The sequence below is a fragment of the Vicugna pacos genome, chromosome 5 (assembly GCF_048564905.1).
Source record: "Vicugna pacos chromosome 5, VicPac4, whole genome shotgun sequence".
NCBI lineage: Eukaryota > Metazoa > Chordata > Mammalia > Artiodactyla > Camelidae > Vicugna > Vicugna pacos.
In genome coordinates this window covers 27426650-27446941 of record NC_132991.1, presented here as the reverse complement: position 1 = coordinate 27446941, position 20292 = coordinate 27426650, and the positions used below count along the sequence as shown (strand labels likewise).

The 20292-nt window shown below is 44.3% G+C and overlaps 1 protein-coding gene across 7 annotated transcripts in view; it reads right to left on the bottom strand.

The window, feature by feature from the left end:
- The window catches only part of LYPD6B (LY6/PLAUR domain containing 6B), a 184458-nt gene that overhangs the window by 13426 nt on the left and 150740 nt on the right, over positions 1 to 20292 (bottom strand). For 4 of the 7 annotated variants that reach the window (XM_072960941.1, XM_072960942.1, XM_072960943.1 and 1 more), the window contains one exon: positions 8488 to 8549. The gene's annotated coding sequence lies outside the window, so the exon portion shown is untranslated. Of the gene's footprint in view, positions 1 to 8057; positions 8158 to 8487; positions 8550 to 20292 lie in introns of all 7 variants that reach the window. The other 3 variants (XM_072960945.1, XM_072960946.1, XM_072960947.1) reach the window with 1 other exon arrangement.

Genomic DNA, 20292 nt, shown 5'->3' with positions numbered 1-20292 from the left:
GTACACAACGGTAAGAGAGACAGTCCCTGGGCCACCAAGTCAACATGAGCCACCAGTGAGCTGTGACTGTCAAGAGTTAATACAGTCACCTTTGAGGGGGAAAACAATAGGCTTTAGATTCAGAAAGACCTAGAATAAAATTCTAGTAATCCAGTGACCACAGAGTTAAGAAGCATTGTCCCCATTTGCTGATAAGAAAAGTGAGGCTTAGAGCCAAGTAGGTACATTTTCTAAGTTGTGTGGATTGAGTACAATTACATAGGTAACTGCACCTTTTACTTAGATGCACTCAAGAAATGTTAGGAATCTTCTCCCCCTACCCCCCCCCTCCCTCCAGATGCTTCAGACAACACTAGCAGAATAGAGATCAGATCAGATCAAGGGATACACTGCCCAACTCCACTCCACAGCAGCGGGACCAAACCTAGGAAACTGTTGAGTTCTGTGCACTCACTTCTTAACAAGATTCAGAAGTTCTCTCTATTGCAACCAAGTGGAAGGTTGGAATGAATGACTGTCAAGGTTCCTTCCATTTCTAATATTCCATGATTGTGGGGGAAGGGTATTAATGGAGACTTCCAGTTACGCCACAGTCATAAAGTATTACCATGGTATTTCAGGTTCCTGCTGTATCCTTTTAAAGAATACAAAGTGTAAAGAAAACCCAACCAAGCACAGGGTCAAAAACTCACAGAATGGAGCATCTCATTTCTAAACATAAAGCCGTACATTTTGCAGTGCTAAAGGCAGGAGTTGTTCCTACTACACGCAGTGTGATGCAAGATAATGTCTACAACAGTGCTAATATTAAAAGAATTTCATTATGCAAATCAATGTTTAAATCTAATCATGACTGATACAGGGCCCGTAAGTGTGTAATTTGGGTGAAGAAATTAATTTTAAAGACATCTTTTTAAATGTGATTCAAGTTTTAAGAAAAAGCTAAAAGACACTTCCAAAGTAATAGCTTTTCAGCTGCATTTTTGTCAAACATAATTCTACATCTTTTTGAGAAGGCTTTCATGACACTGGAGGAGTAAAAAGGTAAGAACTTCGCAGGAAAGAGATTAAAAAGCTTAGATGTTTAGGAACTGGAAACTGGATTCCTTTAAAAAAAAGAATCAAGACTGGTTTGTCATGTTTTACTGAACTATTTGGACAAATGGTAGGGACCTAATAAAAAGGACATTAATTGATTACATTTGAGAGTATCCTTCACCTTTTTACCCAATTTGATTCTATAAATGATTTTTAGGAGGCTTAATCCAAGTCACATGCATTAAGATGCTCAAAATATGGAGTAAAACAGTACTGGCTGAGGATAAAGATGCTAACCCCTTCTATGAGTGGGGTTCTTCTGCTGCGTGTTACCCTTTGCTCTCTACTTCCTAGGAGACAAGGGAGACACACAAAGGACACGTGTTCTTATTATCTGATAAGAGAAAACTCTCCCTGATACTTGTCAAATTAATGGGCCTTATGCGTTTTTATATAGAGTACCAAACTCTATATCTATATCATATGGGTGATGCCTGAAATTTGTTTTGAAGGACTCCAGATGCATCCCTCACTTGGCCATTTCTTTAAAAAAGCCAAGGACATAATACTAAGAAGGACATAATACTAAGAGGTAATTTTATGAAGATATTTCCACTGTCAGGCAGGCAGGTGACAGATACTATTTTTCCTGTGGGAGAGGGCTGTTTTTAAATTTGAGAGGAGGATATGGTAACTGGATGGAAGTCCTGCAGGTGAGCCACAGACGCCCAGGTGTTTGGTGCATTGGTGGGCAATTCCCTAGGCAGACCTGCACGGATATAAACTCAGCGGCAACACAGGCTGGGCACGAAGGATGTCGTTTTTATGTTCCCTATCCTGGCTTGCTGTACTGAACTCAGTTCTTTTAATAAACAATCAAAGATCTCATAATAGAAATCGAGGCTGAGCTGTCCAATAGCGGGCTAAGGAAGCATTATTTTGCGTCTGTTGGAGGAGGTGTGTCATCCCAGGGACACAGTCCAACACGTGGCACATGGGACTCAGCTGAGAAACTGTAGCTTTCAGGGCCACTAGGCACGCAGGTGATGGCTAGCACTTTTGACTTCGTTAGTCTCAGCTGACATAGAACAATGATCATAAAAATAAAGTGTGTATACTGGTGTGTTTCTCACTTGAACCTCTCCGTATATATTCTAAAATGATGGAATGTCTGTACCAAAGCAGAGATCTTAGATGGGAAGTTCATTTGGATATGTGTGTGTGCATAGGTGCATATATATATGTGTGTACATCTGCATATGCATATCCACACATGTATATTATTGAATGAATTAATTGCTTAAGTGCTAACTATGTGCCACGTGGTAAGTGTCCCTAGAACTCTGTTTAAGAGATTGTATTACCCATCATGTCAGCTGCCTTCAGTGCCCGCACAGTCCACTGGGAGGGCTTTCGGATGCAGAACTGTTACTATGTGTTTGTCCTGTTGTCTTTCTCCCATCCGAGGGCTTTGTGTCCCTGACCACTGTTTATAGCACCACCTCAGATGATTCTTGATTCTGTCTAAATTGTGAGCATTACTCTGAAACAGCAGGGCATTTAAAAACCAACAATAAACTGCATGCAATGGCAAAAGAATTAAGTGCTGAGTTTTTGCAGAGTCACAAAATCCAGAACAGATTATTCAAAGAATTCTCTGGAAGCTGAGAAGCTTATAAAAGCAATCCTAATAAAAAATGCCTGCATTCTGCATATATAACAAAGTTACAGCATGTCACTTGTTCTATAAATTGTCACTATTACCACTTGAAGCAGAAGGAAAAGTACATATATCAAGATATATAGGTGTATCATTTTATATTCCCAGAGGAAACTGAAAAATTACGCGCATTAAATAGTGTTTTAACTGCAACGTGAAAAATGACATTTAAGCAACGGCTCACAATCCCATGAGGGTAAAGTCAAGCGTAAATGCTGCCTAGGATAACGGGGGAAGAAGGGCCTTTGAAGGCACTCAGGCCTGGGTACAAATTCTCAGCCTGTCACTAGTTGGCGCTACGGTAGCTGGCTGATCCCTCTATTGCTCTGAGACTTTCTCTATCAGTAAAAAAGAGATATTAAATATCTATTTTGCAGAGAGTTGTGGGGATTCAAGGAGAAAGAGTGAGGCCCTACCCATTGCTGCTTTAATTGTCAAATTATTGAAAATAAATTTAAAAGCTAAATACAGAGATGTGTGGTTCCTCAATGAATTACGTACCAGCCAACATCATTAAGATTATGCCATGTCTGGCTAGACTTAAGACTGAAATTCAAAATACGTATTTTCGGCTCTCAAATGCTATGATTATCTGAGCACATATGAGAAAAGAGTGTAAAAGTCCCCCGAAGACCAGCGTTAGGAAAACTACTCTAGAGCGGATGTGGCACGATACCCAGGCCTCAGCAGAGCACTTCCATTTATCTGCTTTCTGACAAATCTACATTCTTTGTCTAAATAATGGGCAGTTCTTACAAAGTCTGCTTTAAAAAGCAGCAGGCCCTGCGCTGTCACATGTGTCGTTACCTTGTGATTCCCACTCTTCTTTAAGGGCCCAAGTTCTAATATTTCTCACTTGTGAAACCTTTCTGTGTCTGCTTCGGCCCACGGGCTCGCCTCCACTCTGACAAAAGCTTGGGGTTTGGGGACCCAAGACTGCGCTTCCTTGCACTTGGTTGGCCACAGCAGCTCCAGGCCTTGCTTGGAAATGTGCTAAAAGTCTCCCAAAGCCTCAAACACTGGCAGGCATTACTATTTAAAAAAAGTTTTTTCATCTTTTCCACCAACAGAATTTGTGTTTCCATTTTGATTGTTCACTTAGGTTTTGGGTTAGCCTAGTGAAGTCTCTGAGAACTCTGTTTTCAGCAGCTGAAGTTCTGCCCACCGATGGCCTAGCGTATTCATGTGTTCAACACACACTAGGCTGGGCCTTAAACAGGCTACGACCACACGACCCTCCCAAGCTGCCCTAAAAGGGTGCAGGGGCGCGAGCCCCGCTGGGCTTCCACCTCTGGCTCCTCCAGCCCCAGCCTCCAACCTCCCCCAGCCCGCTCTGTGCCCTGGGGAGCTGCGCTATGCAGACCAGGCACACAGTTCCCTTTTCCAGTGGTTTCCAGTTTGGTTTGGCCAATGGCAGGAACTGGCAGACAGGAAGGAGGGAAGAAAGCAAGACCACAGTGTTTTTGCCCCTGACTCACTCGCTGCCAGGCTGCCATCGTGTCCCTCAGCTCCCGCCAGGTGCCCGACTCTGCTGCTACCTCCTCCTGGGTTCTGGTACCCATTCTAGCCCTTTGTCCATCAGGCGTGTAGGATAGAAATGGCTTCTCTCTGTCGCTGACTCCAGAGGCTGGGACGATGCCTTGTTGGTTTCCCTAAACCCAGCCCACACTGTCGTCAGCAGCCCCTTACACATCCTCTCAAATAACACTGCTCTCAGTATGCCATCTGGTTCCTGCAGGACCCCGACTAAGCCTTGAATCCACTCTCGAAACACCAGGAAGAGAGCCACACTGAACCAAAGCATCAGGACGGGCTGTACCGCAGGGATTACAGGAAATGCTGCAGTGAGTAACCAGTACCTCTTTACCAGGAGAGTGCAGGAGCAATTGTTACTCTCAGGTCGTACAAAGCCAACAACTGAATTTGTGCTACAAACCAATCAAGGCAAGAACGAAGGCTTTAGAAAGAAAATAAAAATATTAAGATATATTTAACTGAAGAATACTTCATAATCCCATACAAATATCACAAGTCCATTGAAATTCAGCTTTTTCTGCTCCTACCATCATTAAAGAACATCATTAAAGCAATAAAAGAGCTGGGAAAAATGGACACATTGTTATGTAGGTAGCACTGAAGCTTTACTGTGTTCAAGGCTGCACTCTCTTACTGCATCATAGAACCTAATACACATCTGCACAGAGATAGAAGTTTCTTTAAATATAATAATTGCACTGAGGGGAGGAGCCAAGACTGCAGAGTAGATAGACCCTGAGTTCACCCCCTCTCGTGAGCACACCAAAGTCACAACTGTCTGCAGAACCAAAGTCGATGAAAAAGACTGGAACCTACCAGAAAAGAGCTACAACTAAAGACATAAGGAAGGAACCGCAACAAGAGGGGCTGGAGGACCAGACTCACGATATAGTCAAATCCCACACCCACCCAGCCCCCGGTGGGAAACCCACAAACCGGAGAATAATTATATTGCAGAGGTCCTCCCTCAGGAGTGAGAGCTCTGAGCCACAGCTTGGACTCCCCACCCCAGGGGTCTGGCACCAGGAAGACGAGCCCCCGGAGCATTTAGCTTTGCAGGCCAGTGGGACTTAATTTCAGGAGCCCCACAGGACTGGGGGCAATGAAACGTCACTCTTAAAGGGCCCACACAAGATCACACACACTGGGACCCAGGGCGAAAGCAGTAATTTGACAGGAACCTGGGCCAAACCTGCCAGTTGGTCTTAGAGAGTCTCCTGGAGATGCAGGCAGGGTGAGTGGTGGTGGGGGTTGTGGTTCACCCTGGGGACACAGACACTGATGACAGTCATACTTGGGTTCTATGCATGAACACTGCACTGGTGGCTGCCGTCTTGGCTCTTTAGCACCAAGACCTGGCCCCACCCAACAGCCTTTAGGTGCCACTGTGGGGACGCCCCAGGCCAAACAACTAACTGGGAGTAGACAGGCTGCATTGAGACTTCCTGAGCCGCAGCTGCCTCTAGACACACCCTAAGACACGGCCCAGCCCACAAGGGGGCCAAGACCCAGCTCCGCCCACCAGTGGGCGGGCAGCAGCCCTTCCCTCCAGGAAGCCTGTACCAGCCTCTAGACCAGCCTCACCCTCCAAGTAGATGGAAGGAAAATATGAGCTTGCAGCCTGCAGACCCAGCCTGCCCACGGCAAGCCAGACCCTAGCCTGAGTCCAGCTGGGCCCTGGCCCTGTACACCAGCAGGCTTACACAAGCTTCAGGACACCCCAGACACCATGCCCAACTGTGTCAGGAACTTCCCCCGCAACGATCTGAAATGAGCTCTGGAATGGAATCCCTGGGGTTTACAGCCAGACTCCAGGACCCAGCTCTGCCTGCCAGAGGTCTGGCACTAACCCCAGGATATGGCTTCAGCCGCCAGGGGGTGGGCAGAAGCCCCAGAGCCTTCTGGACCCTGACTCTGCCCACCAGTGAGCCAGCACTAGCCCTGGGGTCCCCTGGGGTTCTGCAGACAGCTGCCTCATGACCATGCCCTGCTAACCAGCCCCATCCCCACAAGGCAGGGCCTGACTACCAGTCGGGCTAGGGGACAACCAAGCCTACCACACAGACTGCCCACATAGTCAGCCCATCACAACAAGGGTCCATACAGCCCTCTTATGGGAACCCCTACAACATGCAGCCTGGGGAAGTGCACTGCTGGGAAGCATAGGACGTCTCCTACAGAGGGCCACTCCTCCAAGGCTGAAAAACATAACTGACCTGCCACACACATAAAAATACAAATAGCAACTTAGGCAAAGTGAGGCGACAGAGAAACATGTTCCGGAAGAGGGGACAAGGTAAAACCCTAGAAAAACGACTAAGTAAAGCAGAGACAGGCAGTCTACCCAAGAAAGAGTTCAGAGTAAAGATTGTAAAGATGACCAAAGAACTTGGGAGAAGAACAGATGCACAGAGTGGGAAGTTAGAAGTGTTTAACAAAGAGAAAATATAAAGAACAACCAAACAGAAACGAAGAATATAATAACTGAAATGAAAAAAAATGCGCTAGAAGGAATCAACAGTAGACTAAACAGTACAGAGAACAGATCAGTGAGCTGGAAGACAGTAGTGGAAATCACTGCTGCTCAGCAGAAAAAAGAAGAAAGAATGAAAAGAAAAGAGGACATTTTAAGAGACCTCTGGGACATCAAACGCACTAACATTCACATTATAGGGGCCCCAGAAGGAGTAAAGAGAGAGCAAGGGCCTGAGGACATATTTGAAGAGAAAACAGCTGAAAACCTCCTTAACCCAGAAGACACAACAGACATCCAAGTGCAGGCAGTGCGGAGAGACCCACACAGGATCAACCCAAAGAGGAACACACCAAGACACTTTGCAATCAAAATGGCAGAAGTTAAAGGTAAAAAGAGAATATTAAAAGTAGCAAGGGAAAAGCAGCCCAGAACATACAAGGGAACTCCCATAAGACTATCGGCTGACTTTTCAGCAGAAACTCTGCAGGACTAAAGGGGGTGGCACAATACAAAGTGATGAAAAAGAAAACCCTACAGCCTACAACCAGGAATACTCTCCCCAGCCAGGCGCTCGTTCAGACCTGATGGAGCAATCGGAAGCTGTGCAGGCAAGCAAAAGCCAAACAGGATCAGCGCCACCGAGCCAGCTTTACAACAAGTGCTAAAGGAACTTCTCCCGATGACAAAGAAAAGGCCACTTACGACATGAAAAAGCTCACCGGTCCAGGCAAGCATACAGTAAAGGCAGATCATCCCCACACGAAGCTCGTAGGGAGAGGGAAAGACAAAAGTAGTAACCTCATCTGTTTCCACAGGAAGAAGTTAAGGGGGACACAAACCAGTGAGATGTAAAATGAGTCACCAAAAATAGCAAGCGTGAGGGGAGGAGAGTGCAAATGCAGGGTTTTAAAAATGCATTTGAAATCAAGAGATCAGCAACTGAAAGCCATCACGTATGTATGTATGTGTGTGTATGTGTCTATATCTATATATATACAGACTGCTATACAAAAACCTCATAGTAACCACAAACCAAAAATCTGTAATAGATCCACACACACACAAAAGAAAAAGGCATCCAAATGTAACATTAAAGATAATCATCAAATCATGAGAAGAAAAGAAGGAAGACAAAGACTGGCAAAAACAACCCCAAAACAATGAACAAAATGGCAACAACACACAGATCAGTAATTACCTATATGTGAAATTTAAAAATACAACAAGCTAGTGACTGTAACAAAAAAGCAGCAGACTCACAGACACAGAGAGCGAGCTAGTGCTTACCGGTGGGGGCGTGGGGAGCAACACAGGCAGGGAAGTGGGAAATGCTAGGCTCAAGGATGTACTGTACAGCATGGGGAATACGGCCAGTATTTTGTCATAACTGCAAATGCAAAGTGCCCTTTGAAAATTGTATAAACATTTAAAAAAAATACATTCACTGAAAACCAGAATCCCGTATTAATGCAATGGTGCCTTCCCCTATTCTCCTCCCTTAAAATCCTGTATTTCAAGAAACAACACAATATTTTCATGTGACAATGGAATTCTCACTTAAATTAGAGATCGTCTTTCCTGAACTGCCCAGTAGTTATTCTCTGGTTACCTCTCACCTTCTACAGTCCCAAACCTTCCTAATTGGGATAATGGTCTTAGTAGCTTCATTTGCCCAGAGGAACCCTTTACTTCACCTTCCAGATTCACTTGTCCTCACCTTTCTTAATCAATTTTCTTTTCTCCTCCTCTTCCACTCCTGCTACCGTCACTCAAGGACACCTGAAAGGGAAAATAAAAAAAAGTTCAGCTCAAAATGTACATTGAGATCTCATCCATATTCTGTACCAATTTCCAGACCATAAAACTCCCACTGGCAGAGAAAGTGTTCTATGATAATGCCTGAAATAGCCCCTTTTACCTTGTGCTTAAAATAAAGCACACCTTGAATGTACTTTTTAAAACTGTGGCATGCAACAGTAGACGTCAAAGAGGCCAAAAGAGAGGTGTCTTTCCTCTTCCCTTCTGGTTGATGAACATCAAAATTCTTTTCACTGGAAACCCCTGAGAGAAGGCTGACCTGGGGACTTGGTCAGGTGGCATCTGGCGAGTGAGGGGACTGTGGGAGCACAGATGACCTTACTTATTATTTAGAGTTTGCCAGAACATGGAGCTGACTGGAGCTGATGCCCAGCTCACGGAACTGACAGTCCCCAGAATCACAGTTGTGGGCTGTCGTCCTCCACTGTGGCTAATAGCCCTCCCCAGCAGCCAGCACAGCGCCTGCACCTCAGGGCTCTCACTTCTCATGAAGGCCCCTCCAGCCCCCACCACGGCCGCCTGTTACTGTCAGCACAGGATAGACCCCCGGTAACAAAGTGTTGAACATGCCCAAGTAAGGCTGGCTTCACCCACTCATTTAGGTGGCAAAGTCCATTCCCCTGACTGATGATGACTGGTTTCCATTTACCCTTGCTGTCTGGGTTTGGGCAGCAGACAGCTCGTGGCTGCGTGGCCTCAAGTGAGCACACTTGCTCCACCACATGACTCATCAGCAAGGAACTTTCCCATCTGAAACTCATTAATCTTCCCCACAGCCCTGTGAGGGAAGTGCCGTGTGCTCACCTGCAGGTTAAAAGGAGGAAACTGGGGGTGAGGAGGTTACAGGCGGTGCCAAAGGTTATTAAGGGTGGTGTCTGCTGGGAATGAAGTCATTCCGCAGTAATCCCTGGTCAGTCTCTCCACCCACTCCGCATCCAGCCTTCTCCCCCTGCTCTGACCACCTTAGCATTCTCTGGGCTTTTGTGAAGGTGCACACAGAGTCTAGCAGACACGTGCATTTCAGAAGGGAAAAAAAAGTATTATGATTTGCCCCAGTTAAGCACTTCAGATGTCCTTCCCACAATAACACCTATTAGAAGTCATCTCTCTCTCAGATCTTTTCTAGTAAAGGTATCTTGTTAGGTGGAGTTCATACTGTCTCCTGGAAAGAAGGCTGAGGGCTCCATGCGTTTCCTGGGAAAGGCACGGTGAGGGCACTCTCGCACCTCCCGAGGCATGAGCCAGCGCTCAGGCATCCTTGGAGGTCAGGGCTATCGCCTGTTCACAGGCCTGTGAACTGCCCAGAGCAGAGTGATGGCACGGCCTCCCAGCACGTCTCCCCGGGCCTTTGCGGCTCTGCAGCTCATTTCACAGCTCTGGTCAGTTTCCCAGAGCAGGCACCCAGCAAACGCTTCAACCTTCTCTACCGTCGGCCCGTCTGACTTTGCCAAAGAGAACCAAGGTTGGCTATTTCCAAGGGAGGAGCAAGCTTCAACCACCAAACCCATGTCCTTTCCCTTTGCTAATTCCTCTTCCTCCTCCCACCTCCAGAGGAGGATCTGCCCCAGCTTCCAGGCCTGCATGTTATTACTGTTTACCTTCCTGCAGTGTCATTACTACTACCTTCCTTAGGGACCACATTCACTCACACATTCAACCCTCAGTCTTTGTCGATTTCTGAATCACCAGGCCTACCCCTGATCTGAGGAGGCTGGACTGTCAACTATAATTTTCTGCCATTTTTATATAGCACGAGTTGGAGTAGATAGCTTCCTATCTCATTTGGGGAATGACTAGTCCTGACAGACATTGCAACATTCTCTAATGCTACAGCAAGTAATACAGTATAGTAGCGTATGAGTCAACAGACAAATGCAGCAGAACAGAAAGTCTAGAAACAGCCTCAAACCACATGGCAATGTGTTACATGGTAAAGGTTAACATCTCAAACCAGTAAGATAAGGATACACTTTAAGAAGGTGAGTTAGAAGAACCAGCTGACCAGGAAAAATAAAAGGTTTGGCTCATACCTCGTCCTGTACACACAAAACAACAAAGCGACAAAAGCTACAGAAAAGAAAATGAACACAGAACAGCACTGGATAATCTTAGTGAATTATTGGTGTAATAATGATACTGAGGTTATGTTCTAAAAAGTCCTTACATGTTATTAATACACATACTAATGTCCTTTAAATGAAAATAATATGATGTCTGAGGTTTGCTTTATTCTCAAAACAGATGATTGGCAAAGATAAGACTGGCAAAATATGCCTAATTGTTGAAGCTGGACAATGGGTAGCTGAAGTTTATGATATTACTTTCTCTAATCTGTGTATCCTTAAATTTTTCTGTAGTAAAATGATATTTTAAAAATACCAGAAGAAAATATGAGTGACTTCCTTGGAGTGGGAAAAGGCCACTTGAACTATGATTAAAAATCCAGAAAGCATAAGATTAAAGTTTGATAAATTCAGTCACATTAAACAACAATAACTTCTGTATGACCAAAAAAACACAATCGTAAGCAAAGTCAAAACACAAATAACATGGGGAAAATATTTAACTCATATCACAGATAAAACAATGGATAATCTCACTAATATGGAAAGAGCTACTAAAAACAACTAAGAAAATTACCAGCTACCCAAGAGAAAAATTAGCAAAGATTAATAGTTGTTTCATAGAAAAATAAATAAAATGGCTTTTAAACATCATGAGAAAAGTTGAGCATCCTTTCAAATAGGAGAAATGCAAATTAAAAGTGTACTTTATAAATTCCAGATTTTGACTAGTCTGATGGATAAAAATGTTTTCTAATACTCTCTTTCGAGGAGACTATGAGAAATTGGTCATTTTTATATACTGCTGGTGAGAACGTGACCCCAAGGAGCAATTTGGTAACATTATTAAAATTCCAAAAGCATTTACCTTTGACCCCAAATTTCACTTCTGGGAATTTTTTCTACAGATAGCCTGTTTACATGCACAATGATAGATTGCCATGATAGTCATTGCAGCACTGTTCGTAATAGCTAACAATTGGGAAAAACCCAAGTGTTCATCACAAGAGTATATGTGTGTATGTGTGCATATACATATATACACATACATACGGTCAATGGGATGTGATGCAGCCAGTTTAAAAAATGAGGGTGCTCCCTACATGCTACCATGAAAAAGGTTCTAAGATATATGTGTATATATGAATAGAGACAGACAGATATAAAGACATGAATATCATGTCATTTTTTGGTTAGGGAATGGAATAAATATACTCAGTAGCAATATACAGGAAACTAACAGAAGTGATGACCTGTAGGTGGAGGGACAGGGGTAAATAACACCCTATAAGGAGACTTCTGAGTACGCCTCATTTCCTTGTTTTGATTTTTGATCCATATGAATGCATAACTTATTCAAAAATTAAATTAAGCCCAAGAGTTTAACTGGCTCTACAGTTTATGGTTAAGCGCCTCCTAGACAGGGAGACTCAACAGTTCTCTCTAAGCGAAGCAGGGGCTTGGAAAATCCAAAGAGCAGATGATACAAAACAGCATTTCTATTTGGCTTTGAAACATGTTATTTGGTGGTAGGGATGGGGTGTACCAGACCATTTGCCATCCTAATTACATTCTGCAAATTCCCCTGGTAAAGCCCCTGAGATCTTGGTAAGAACATTGTTACAGTTGTCTGTAATAACGGCAGGTTAAGAACGCAGGTAAGGAAGACACAAACAGCCAGGAAGCACCGCCTTCCTGCAGAACAGGAGCGTTCTATCCATCTGAGTCCACTGTGGTCGCTGACCGTCAGCAATGCCTCTCGTAGACGACAGGCCAGCGGGTGCTAATGTTTTCATCCCTAAGGTCCATTTCTATCTTGCCCCTAACTCCAGACTCCAGAGTCCGAGGATTTACCTAAACCGTTTGTAGAATTAATTACCTATTTTTAGGATTAAAAACGTACAATTGCCATGGAAAGTGTCTGACCCACACAAAATAATTACATTGTTACATTAACATGATATATGTAATTTTGACAAATGCAAAAAAAAAAAGTTTTCACACACTCATTAGCCTACATTGTTTTGCTGCCCCTAAATGAGCAATTTCTGTTAGGTTCTTTGAAGCGTGAGAAGTGGCTCATCTCCTGGGACCCCATTTGAGGTTCTGAGGTCCCAGATTTTAGACTTTTAAGTCACTAAGAGGCGGTGACCCGGGAAGCCTCTCTCTCAGCGCCTGGCACGGAGGCTTCATAGGTAAGAGGAGGCTGAAACCCACTCCCACGGAACGGACGCAATGCCTCTTTGTTCTCATAGAGTAAGGGGGGAATTTCCTGCTGTTTAGCTGAGTCATATTTGGCCATATGTGGGCTATTTCTCAGCATTTCAGTAGCCTTACCTGTAGAATCAAGTGTTAACAGTGCTACCATTGGGCAAGCTACTTAACCTCCCTGTTCCTCATCATAAAAGGAGATAAGAAAAAATAATGACCTCAAGTGAATGAGTTAATATGTCTGAAGCACTTAGAATAATGTCTGAAGACAGCACAGACTCAATAAATACTAGCTACCCACATGTAACATCTTACAGAGAGTCGAAAACTCTCTCTGGAGCCAGACTTCCAGGGCTGCCTCCTGAGAAGTTACAGAATATATCCCCTGTCACCATTTTCCTTAGACTAATTAGCTCTGGTACAAATGGAAATTATTTACTATCATAACTACGACTTCACTCGTGTTGAGTGATTTACATAATCCTGTAGCTAGGAGGTCCCAGAACTACATTCCTGTCTTTGGCAAATTTGTACGTCTTCCTCCAAAGGCAGTATTTGTTCATCACATCTTGTCTGAGAAATGACTTCAGGCAAGGGTTAGGCAGAGAATGCCAATGCCTTTCTCCACCCTTTGTGCAAAGGCTTGGAACTCCAGGAGCAGAGAAAGGCACTGCACACAGACAAGGGCAGAACTAACCAGCCCACAGCTTCACGGGAGACTAGAAGAGACCCCTGGAGGGGGCCAGTTTACAAATGGGAGACAGAGGTGTAGTTGGACTTGGGGATCTGGCACCTCCAAGTCTCTCTTTTCCATCACAAGGGGATATTAAATGGTCATGATGTGGAAGTGAATGAGAGAAAAGTGTTCATTATAATCAGTAGTTTAAATGTGTGCTTGTCTCTCGCCTATGGTGTCTCTTCTTAACACCACACAAGAGAGGACAGCAGCTGGAAATGCTGCACCCAGGAGACCACCTAGAATGTTACAAAATGCCTCCCCCAGATCATCTGACCTTAGGGAAGAAAAGGGAGATCAAACTGCGTCCCTGATGGGAAATGAGAGGATGAACATTTTCCTGGCTAAAAGTTTGAAATATACACCTTTTCAGAATTTTCACCTGTTATTTCTTTTCCTTATACTTTTCTCATTTAAAATGCACATTTTAATTAATTTAATAGAATAATTCATATATACACTCAAAATGCACAAAACCCATTTTTCATTATTCAACCAGAATTTATGCAGCACCTAGCACGTGCCAGGCATCATTTCATTCACTGCTGTAGCTTCAGTCCCTAAGACAAAGTTGCTGCTCCTGGAGATCCGGCTTTCCAATGCTTTGCGACTATTTCCTCCAAGGGCCCTCTTGTAGAACAACTTCCTGTTTTAAGCTAATGTTACCGGAGGCTTATGGGTGTCGGGCACCAAACACCATCAATTTATTTAATTCTCATGGCCTTAAAGAGACCTCCTATTTTTCAAATGTCTTATTTGTCATTTAAGCTGTGGATAATAGATCCAGAACATACAAATAATATAGCTTTGAAGACGGCACATGTGCAAATGTGGAGAAATGCTAAGTAGGGTTGGTTAATGCCGACTGTCAGTATCATTAGGCCACACCTGTGGGGTGGGTCCTGTTATTATCCTCACTTTACAGATGAGGAATTTGAAATTTAAAGAGAGAGTAAGTAACTCACCCAAGGCTACCAAGCTAGTAAACCATGGATAGGATTAAGATTCAGGTCCAAGACCAGTCTCTTCCATCTTAATCCCTACACTACACCGCCTTCAGAACTTCTTACACATGGCTGGCTGTGATGGATACAGTCGGTTTATAACGGTGTCTTCTGCATTTTCTTTGACTTGCTGTGACTCCCATCTCCTGCACAATGCCTTTCTAGCATCTAAAACATGACCATTTAAAAACAATTGTATGGATTCATGGGACAATGGCAGAGCAAGCTAAAAAATGACAGCCACTCGCACATAAATATTTAAATATACGCACTCTGGTGAGTGCATTATTCAAAATCTCGGCTTACACAAAAAGGTTTCCGGAACTTACCAGCTGCTTCCTTTTGTGAGCTCCAATATGATTCTTGCCCAAACAAAACTCAAAGGACCCATTTTCCAAATCAGCTTCCTTATATTCACACCTCGGCATTGACGTCATTTGCCCTCTTTTCTGCCTACCCCAGACCGACTAGGGAGGAAGATCAATTTGAATTCTCTCAAATTGATTCCTTTCCCTTTCCCTTTCCCCAAAGCTTGCATTTTTCCCTCCTAAAAACCCCTAAAGCCAAAACCATAGTTTGGGGAAGTGAGCGTGATTAAGCAAATTATGACCCAGCTCAGGGAGTCGCTCTAATTGTTCTCCTCAGGGATACTTCCGGTCGGGCGCAGGAGGCCTGGCCCGGCCCTGAACACCCCCTCCCTGTCCGTGGGCGGTGTGTCAGCAGATGGTAATCACTGCTGCTGTTTTTCCAGGTTAATGTGAGATTGTTCAAGTTTGGGGCTTTAGACCCTAATCATTCTCTGTGATGATCTGTTTATTCAGTCCACTGATGCACTTTGCCTTTAATCCTTGAATGCGCCAGAAGCCCACACAACCACTCAGACCATGACACTTGATTCTTCAAGGGGAAGAAGGCGTGTGCAAAGGCAGGTGTCTGTCTCCCTCTCTCATCACATTCAAGCTCCCTGAAGGCAGGAGTAGCCTCTCACCTCCAGCAAAGGGACTGGCACAGAGCAGGGGCCCAAAAGTTTGCTGAATATTGTGGGGTGAAGAAAGGAGGTCTGAAAGTCAAGTCACATTTTCTTTTAAGGAGCACTTGATGGAACAATGGATTTAAAAGAAAAAAAAATACTTGCAGAGGGGATGTGCCTATCATGTACAACTCTTAATTGGTGAAAAGACATGGCTGGAGCTCAGCACATATTTCACAGCAACGATTAGCTGATTTCTCACCATTAAGTCCAATCAGTTAAAGGCCGCAAGTCTGCTGGGAAAGAGAAAGAGAGAGAGGTTGAAGAGCAGCAGCAAAGCATCAGACTGACCTAGAGTCACCAAAGGAGACAGGCAGCAATAATCAGTGTTCCAACAAGCTTGACTTGGTTGTGGAATCCTTCAAGGAAACTTCCAGAACCTCAGGAACTTCACAGTGTGCTGCCTGTTAGGTGGTTGTATGTTAAAACACTGCCAGCCCTGCCTAGGCTTTTACTTAATCTTCTATTCCTTTTGGCAATGGTAGTTCATGAAGCAGAGCTGGGACAGAGCCGTCACTAGAATTCCTTCAGGTCTGGATTCACTGGGCCCAGCAGGACAGATCTAAGAACGCTTGGCAACGTTCTGCACGGCCACACCATGTGTTCCGTGGGTCTGCCCCTTTTGTGTGGGTGATTATGCTGAGCACCGGATTACAAGTGTCATGTGTGGCATCATCCATCCAAATTTATCCCTGAGGTTTTTCTTAGCTGAGAAAATATTAATAAACTTTTAAAATGGAAAATGCATACACATACACACACAATTTACACCTCATTTTCCATTTAATAAGATTTCCTGAACACCTACTGTGCATTCTATGAGGAACCAGAAATAAAAATTTAAGTAAGACATGGTCCATGCCCTGAAGTTTGAAGACAGTGATGAAGGCAGTCTATGCACAAATGGCAAACATGTGAGAGTTGCTATGGATACAGTGGATGGTGGAGCGTTACTAACTCTGCATTTCTTTTCAAAATGCTAGTGATTCCCGTAGCTTGTAGTGGGTAGGGAAGCATATTATCTATGCTGAAATCATGTAGGGAAGCTCCCAGAAGTAAACAAATTTGCAAAAAACAAATCGATCCACATTTGGTTTGGCCAAATAGAGGAAATGCCTGAAGAAAACTTTTTTCTTAAGAAAAAGAAGCATGTTGACGAGACTTTCTGAAGATGTCACCAGAATCAATGAGTGGGGGTAGACACACGCTTAGACGTGTCACACTGACCAGGTATACGTATCATGTTGAGGCTGTTTCTATATCCTAAACCAGGAATTGGGTAGCCTGGTACCATGATGAGTTTCAGCAAACTTTATAGCTCCCATGTCTGCATTCTCGGCTCAGAAATTTCACCCTTCCAACAAAGTTCAGTTCTTTCAGAGGCGTAAGTTACACTATATTATGTCAAGCTTGAAAGGGGGCGAAAAATCAAGTTTTACCGATTACCAGCTCACTCACTGCAAATTAAACCTGCAGTGTAGTTAGAGGTACCCAGCATATACCCCTGCCCTCCTAGGAGAATCCATCACAACACATTCACCTTATTTTCCGGAAAGCATTCAAGATATCTTTTAAAATGGTGTATTTCCCTATGATCAGACAGTTTTCGTTTAATGAAGAAGGATTTGCCATCCACTTACTGAAGCGTGAAAAGCACTGACTCTTACAATGGACGTAAGTTAACACAAGCACTTATTTTCCAGGAACATATTTGTCTAGGAAAAAGCTGGGCGCAAAGTTATGTGTGCTGCTAAAATGCATACGCGGCTGAAGCCAGCAAAGGGCTCTTTTTCTATTTTGGACTGAAGCAGCCACCTCAGTGAATTCTGGTGTCGTTCTGATAGTCTGGGGGCATCCTCACTTACTGGGACTGTCTCCTGCTCGTTGTGAGCATCCAGAGTTTTTAAAAGTCACTGTAGTGACTGAGGACTGACTGTCAGACTCATTACTACTGGTCCAAGAACTCCGTTCTACCTTGAGCTCATTTTCAAGAGAGCATCTCACCCAAACAACTTATTTACCCTGCTTCTAAGGTCTCCCACGTCCATTTTAAATCCTTAGAACTTCAACCTTGCTTTGGGAAGATGTCAGAAATTCAAGCATCCTTGTGATAAGTAAAGTGACAACACCTGCACACCAAAAACTAGTAGGTTCTTAGAGGAAAATATCAGAGATCAAAATTCTATTAAACAGATCCCTATGAAACACCTACCTGTGTGGTCAGCACTGTGAGGACCCTGCAGAGCTGTACTGGACTTATAATTTACATACAAGAAAAATCTTTCACCTAAAGAACTAGTGAGACTAGACATCACACATAAGTGACTGCAGTGAGTACAGGGCAGAGTATGATTAACAATTAAAATGAGTGCTTCAAGATACAGTAAGTGATGGAGTACATTCACATTCAATACTTCTTTTGATTCTTACAACCACATGGTGAGGTGGGCAAGGGAGATACTCTATTATTCGTCCCAATTTACAGGTGAGGAAACTGAGGTCAAGGGCAGCCAAGGGCACCTTGCAAGCAAATGGTGAGATTCCAGGGTAGTAGAACTAGCAGTGTCTCCCTGTTCTGTGATCTGGCTGCCACCTCATGCTGCCTCCTTGCTAAGTAACCATGGGAGAAAGAAGAGGGAGCATTGAAGGACGTGAAGGGTGACCTGTAAAGGTACTGGCAGGCATCAAAAAGGGTATGGGGTCTTCATGGGAAAGAAAGACACAGAGATGGGCAAGAAGCATGACCAAGGGCTTGGATGCAGGGAGTTGGGAGAGAAGGACTTACTGACTTGAGATATGTATTGAGATTGATAGGAAAATTAAATAATCTTGGAACTTGCAGACAGCTGGAGTCAGGAGTTGAGTTTTAGTCTTTCTAGCAATGTGATTATTTTCTAGGAGACAAACATGATCAATACAGAGGTTAAGAAAGGTGGTAAGGTGTTCATGTGGTAGAAGGGTTAGAGGAGTGGGCAGTGGGGGGCAAAGAGCCTGGGTTTCCGGAATCCAGGAGTGGGTAGTGGAGGGCCTGGCATGGTGCTGAGATGTTGAGCTGGGTATGCCTGACAGAATTCATCACCCAATTCATTTGCACATCACTGAAAATACTCTGGTTACAAGGAACAGGGCATATAAAAGAGAAGGATGACTGGTGCTTGCAAATTTATGATGGATTAAGTCATTCTAGGCTGGCTGACTTAAACCTTGTAAGATGCGCCGTCTCCAGGATTCAGGACTGACAAAGATAAAATTACCTGCATTTTTAGGCCTTAGTCTGACTTCCTGCACTCAGCCAGCTTGTTATCAGGCTGAACTGGAGGTGCCCCATAGGCCTGCTGGAGTTCCAGCAGATGAACTGCACTGGAGTAGGGTGGGAGGTACTCTGGATCCCTCAGCCACACTTCAATGAGAACAGGTCTGATTTTGTATATTGCTTTTATTAGGATAATTTCACAAAATTTTATAGCTCTTGGGTTGGTAAAGTGTTCCACATCTGAAAAGCCCCTGATCTAGGCCAGTCCTCGCCACAGACAGATGAGGAAGCAGGACAGAGAAGGGCAGGCCTCAAGGTCACAGGGCGACTGGCCACTTGAGGGGCATCTACAACTACATTTAACTGCGAACTGAAAAGGCTTTTGTACAGCAAAGTAAACCATCCACAAAATGACAAGGCAACCTACCAAACGGGAGAAAATATTTGCAAATCACTCTCTGATAAGGGATTAATATCCAAAATATACAAGGAACCCATACAGCTCAATAGCAAAAAACCAAATCATCCAATTTAAAAATGGGCAAAGGCCCTGAATAGACATTTTTCCAAAGACACACAAATGGCCAACAGGTACATGAAAAGGTGCTCAGTATCACTAATCATCAGAGAAATGCACATCAAAACCACCATGAGCTATCACTTCACACCTGTCAGAATGGCTGTCATCAAAAAGACAAGTAAGAACTGTTGGCGAGGATGTGAAGAGAAAGAATCCCCGTCCACTACTGGTGGGATAGTAAACTGGTGCAGCTGCTGTGGAAAACAGTAAGGAGGTCCCTCAAAAAGTAACGACAGAACTCCCATATGATCCAGCAATCCTACTTCTGGGTACATATTCAAAGGAAATGAAATCAGTGTCTCTAAAGGATACATGCACCCCCATGTTCACTGAAGCATTATTCACAGTGGCCAAAATATGAAAATAATCTAAGTGTCCACCAACAGATGAATGGTGGGGGTGGAGATTAAGATGGCAGACGAGAGACCAGCAGATGGTCCTGGCCACCTCGCTGCACCCCTCAACCCAAGACACATGTCTGCTCGTGCACACGGAGGCTGGGTGCTTAAACTCAGGCTTCAGCAGACAGACCCGAGGGGATGACTGGGGTTGACTGTGAGGAGACAGCCCAAAGGAACTGGAGGTGTGGCCCAGGTCCGCCACAGAAGCCCCATTGTTAACATCCCCCCAAAAGGAGGAGTGTGGCCCTGCCACAACAGCCTCATTTTGGCCTCACAACAGGCACAGTCCCACTGCTGTGAGCTCTGGGAGCAATCACCTGCCTACATGCAGAGGCGGGGCTGAAATCTGGGCCACAGCTGGCGGCTGTGCTACTTCAGCAGATTTAGGCCGTCAACAGTGCCTGCTGGACATGCTAGCAAATCACT